The sequence below is a fragment of the Cariama cristata genome, unplaced genomic scaffold (assembly GCF_000690535.1).
Source record: "Cariama cristata isolate BGI_N322 unplaced genomic scaffold, ASM69053v1 scaffold36207, whole genome shotgun sequence".
NCBI lineage: Eukaryota > Metazoa > Chordata > Aves > Cariamiformes > Cariamidae > Cariama > Cariama cristata.
Window position 1 is genome coordinate 12,676 of NW_009629040.1, and position 5,371 is coordinate 18,046.

General features: G+C 34.0%; 1 protein-coding gene across 1 annotated transcript in view; it reads right to left on the reverse strand.

The window, feature by feature from the left end:
• The window catches only part of LOC104165404 (transient receptor potential cation channel subfamily M member 7-like), a 7,639-nt gene extending 7,240 nt beyond the window's left edge, over positions 1-399 (reverse strand). Inside the window, exon 1 of the mRNA XM_009705022.1 lies at positions 325-399. The gene's annotated coding sequence lies outside the window, so the exon portion shown is untranslated. The remainder of the gene's footprint in view (positions 1-324) is intronic.
• Between the last annotated feature and the right edge of the window lie 4,972 nt (positions 400-5,371).

Below are 5,371 nucleotides of genomic sequence, written 5' to 3' on the forward strand. Positions count from 1 at the left end.
AATTACCCCCATACTGTAGACACACCATAGATATCACTAGGAGGACTGGTAAGAAGACACAAGGAGAACAGGGAAACATTTATTAGAGCTTTCTGCAATGCCTAAGTACTTTCAGAAAAAGGGAAAAAAAAAAAAGAACAAAACAAAACAAACTAGGCACAAAGAGTGACAATGCCCAGTCATGAAAGAGTGAACTGAAGACAGTGTTTTACACAGATAAAGTAGTTAGCCCAAAAATCTATTATACATTCTCTTTACAATACCGATTTTTTTTTTTTTATTTTTAAAGAGCAACAATGAGTTCTTGCATCATTTCTCATTTACCTGTGGGGGTCTTTTGAACTTGGTATAATATACACACACTCCCTCTTCGTGAAAGTATTTTCTATCCAGGATTTCTGGGACTGAAAAATAAAAGGTGTAACAGTATTATAAAACACAAATCATGTAACTTTGCAATGAAAAATGCTTTTTAAGGAAACAAGAATTAGAATAAGAGGGGGTTTTTTATTTAAAGATGAAAGCAAGTAATGTCTAACAAAGAAGTTGAATTGTCATTTAATGCTTTGCTGTCTCTCAAAAAACTAACAAAACCAATTATGACCCTATAAAACCATCTCACACTGCCTAGAAATTGAGATAACCAGAATCATTATGTAACCTATTTTATACACAATTTCCTTAAAATCCAAAGTAATATTTTTCAAAGCTAACATTTAAATAGCAAAAATCTGCAATAGGCAAATAAAGATGTACCAAAAAAACCCATTTTCCAAATATACTGTTTACCTACCTTGCTAAGGGAAAAAAAAAGATAATTTTTTTTTTAATTAACTGCACTACACTGAGATAACAGTAATTTCATCAATTTATCTCTATAATAAAGTAAAATTTTCATCTTAAAATTGTAAGGAAGTTTTCTAACAACATTAGCAATCTTTTCTAGTAGCAATAAATAGGTCATAACCTTTGTTCTTCATCAAGAACCTTTTTGTTTCAATACACAAATTTAATTAGCATCTCTAAGCTGTGTTTTAAGCTTAAACTTGAAATGTGTTCCAAAACATTAAATTAAGGATGTTTACTTCTTCAAATGTTTAATCATGCTAATAGCTGGACATAATTTCATTTCAGTTGCTTTAAACAGTCATGTAACATTATCTTACATGATAATCTCAGGACTACATGCTAAACAATATGCATAATGCACGATGTCTACATCATGTTTCAGCAATACATTAGGAAAGGAACTCAGACATGATTTTTAGTAATTAAAAACAAGAAAAGAATCTTGGGATGCCAATTTGCACCTTACGCAATATTGCTTTAAATCCCTACTAAGATTATATTAAGATTTCTTCATCACTAATAGTATGTCCTGTTCTACATTTACATTTTACCTTTAGAAAAATTTGAGAACTTTCATACCTGTTGCATTTTACAACAAGGGGAAAAAAAGACTGATGTATATTACTCATAGGTATCTAAATAGAGGTCTGTGGAATCTCTGAAGAAATTAAGATTTTTTTATTTTTTTTCCAGATCTACTATAACAGAAGATCCAGTAAAGATGGATGGTTTTTCACTCACTGCAATTTCAAGATCAGTTTGAGATAACACAGAGAAATCATTACAAGTAAGAATGTACCAGACAGTTTTAATATAGGTCCCTGGAAAACTGCTACTTAACTGCCTACCCTCTTTCAAAACATTTCCCAGACTCAGCATATCTTTCCCACATTATTCATCATGATCTCCTTCCAATATTTTGTTTTAGTGAACTTTGACTATGAATCTATCAAGAAGGCAACAAACTGCTGCTCCAGCTTCTGTCTTCACATTAAGAGGGCCACCGGTCTCTTCCAAGGAGGATGGAAAGTCGCAGGGTACAGACACTTCCCAAGAGAGAAAGAAGGGTAGGAGAAAGGTAGAATTGTGCAAAAGAGGAGCTGTAGACAACAGAATAAGCACTGATATCATATATTTTATATTTAAATTGGTATTTTAAACACCTGGAATGAATAGCCAAGGCCATTATTTTGCTACTGTCCTACCTCCTTTCCTCACACACAAGAAAGAATGGTGTTGCAAAGGAGAAAGAAAGAAGGCCTAGCAAGGAAAAAGCAGGATGTTAGACACGATATGCAAACACGGTGTTGTGAAGGATTCTATTACATTTATGGTGCTTTTCCCTCTTTCTCAGTTTTTTCCTTCTCCTTCAGAGCAAAAGATAGAAGTGATTGACTTGTAATGGGCTTGTGAAAGAAAAGATCTCTTCCTCTGCTGTTCTCGAAATTCACCTCTAATCTTTCAGTAGAATTCTCCTCAGTTCTTGGGTAAGAAAAGCAAAGCACATCACTTCCCATGAAGGAGCTGGGCATTTCCTAGGACACCTGTGTCTTACATGAGCTGGGCTGAAAACAGCTTTATCTCTACTCTTATCAGAAGATTAGCAGTATTATAAAAATAAACTTGATATATGTGTATATGCACATTTATATATGTATATCATATTATATGTAAAAACAGATATGCAGTAGGTAGTCCAAATTTTTAGCTTCCTCCTCTCATAGTATTTTTTTAACACTATTAAGCCTTAGCCTTTGTGATACGAGTCCCAGTTCTAAAAGATGCTTTCTGCTCAGCTGAGTGTCCCCATTGTTTATATGGGTATGCATTTTTGTACTTCATTTCTTAAAACTGAAGTCTTGTATAGATCATTACTTTAACACTGCAGTAGCTTAAGCTTACATTTGAACTCTGCAGATCCTCCAGAATATAAAAAGATAAAGAAGAGTAATTTAATAATTAAATGCTTTAGCCAGCTGGCTAAAACCACACCTTGAAGTAAGCTATTACAGGCATAACACAGATATTGAAATCTGAAGTATATAAACCACAAGTAATTGCACCGATTGCTCCATGCAATATTGTTTTATTATTAAGTGGTAATCAAAGCTGGGGACAAGGAACACTGGCTTACAATGTGTAACACCACTTTTCATAATAAATGGTTACAAAAATTTAAAAACAAATGAACCATTGATTAATTTTTATCTTAAAGTATGTACAGTTTTAACCACTCATCAAGGATTTCTCTCTATTCTTCAGTAGTGAAAGTATGTTCAGTAAAGCATAGGTATATCTATGCTATTTATGTGGATGAGGCTCTATAATGTTATTAAAACATACTTGGAACTTTTCATATGGCAAAATTAGACTCTCTCTACAGGAGCACTCCTGTACGCTGATTAATCTTTACCACAAGAGATTTTATACAGAACTTGCTAATTAGAGTCTTGTTTTCAGTTAAGGAGAGGAGGAAAGGGAAAAAACAAAACAAACCACACAAGAAGAGAACAGAGTAAGTGAGAGATATTTCCCATAAACAGGTAAAGATTGCATTAAAAACGTAAGAAGAACTGACACATGGTATTGCCTTCCCTGTAAATAAGAACTATTATTACATAATGTTCCTGTGATGACCAGAAAAAGGAAGATGACATGAGGACACTGTTAAGATAAATTAGTTGCAGCAATTACCTTTAAGAAATACTTCCTTATCAGCTAAAGATTAAGTTAAAAATAGGATATCAAGACAGTAGCCTAAAATCAACGCGCAAGTTATCAGATGGTTTAGAAAAACTGCCATACACAATTGCAGCTCTTCAACTCTGCTTCCAGTAATGGGGCAACTTCTGCTGATTGGAGTGATCTGTTTTGCTAGTGTACTTTAGAAGGCGTACCTTACATGACAGGTTAAAGGCAACATGGGTCAGGAGTTCTCAATACAGTGAGCTCTGTAGTGCTGCTACTCAAGAAAAAGTAAAACAAGGCGGGAAAAAAAGGAACTATGAACCCTCCCCCAAAAACACATGGTCAGATTTTAGCAAAAAGCACAAGTAGTATCAACACGTAATGAGCTACTTTTCAACTATTTACTTTCTTTCCTTTCAAACTCGCATCACAAGAGAAAAAGCTTAGCTTTCCTGATTCTGTCCCGTGCATTTCAAACCTCTCAAGCTAAATAAAATTTAAGACTTACAAGAAAAATGGTAATACTACCTTCACTATTTTTTTTCCTTACAGGTGAGTTATCTATGAAAATTTCACGACATTAAGACCTCTTAGCAGTCAATGTTGGCAGGATGTCATCTGCACACCAAAAAAACCCTTAACTTTCACATTTTGGAAGATGTACTACAGTCAGTACCAACTCCTAGTCCCGAAGTGGTCAACAAGGCTCATACTCAGTCTTCAAGCTGTAGAGGGTTATGCAAGATACCTCATTCTGGTTGTACCGATTTCCGAGCAGATGACAAAATTCACTGTGTCTTTCAGTACCTCTGAAAGAACTTCAAGGGAAAAAAAAAAACAAACTAAAACACACATAGAATTGATTCAATAAGCTAGAAGAGATATACTCACCCTGGAATCATGATTAAAAGGAAATACTTTAAACTATTTCCAATAAATAAGTCCTTTCATAACAGTTTCACAAGTCCTGAAATCATTATAATTGCTATTTGAAACAAAACTTACACAAGTATTTGCTGAACTACAAACTCAAGAAAACATGCCCAACCACAGTACTTCCAACTTCTGGAAGTATCCAAATGCCAAAATAATCCCACAGCTTTTTACAACAGGTGGAAGTTTTTCCATAGCCATTTTAGTATTAGCTATTTTTGATTCAGCAATAGTTTTAGCACTACAAAGCACCAATAACAGAAATTATTTCAGTGTACCTGCTCAAGATGCAAGGAATTCCTCATGTTATCTTTACTGAAATTCATGATGGCTATTTTTAGTAAGACTCCTCGTAGAATGGAACTTTTAACACAAAGTTAACTATAATTTAAGGTTTTGTACATAGCAGGTTACAAACAAAAAGAAGCAGTCAAAGTACAGTATGAGATCAGGTCTCAGGAAAAAACCCAACCACCTACCACGCTCCCCCCTTCAACTGACATAAGTGTCTATAACAGTCTCTCATTCAACATATTAAAATAACAACATGACTAAGTTCTAGCAGGGTAGCAATTGATGCACAACAGTATGGCAAAGCCTTATCAATCTACTTGAAATTCTCCAAGTTTATCCAACAAGTTTGGTTTGAATTATTTTCTGTATAGAAAGCAAGCCTTCCTGTTTGATAAGATCTCAAAATAACTTGCATGACTTTCAATGAACACAAATATGGCAGGTATAAATATACTGTATAGATATTGTATATATCATAAACTTGTTCATAGGATCCCAGTTTATTCCTTCTACTCAGTTGTGACACTGTATACTGTTGGAGGCTCGCAAGTTATAAAATACTTGTTACAAAACTAAAATTTAACTTATCCCAAATATATCACTCTCA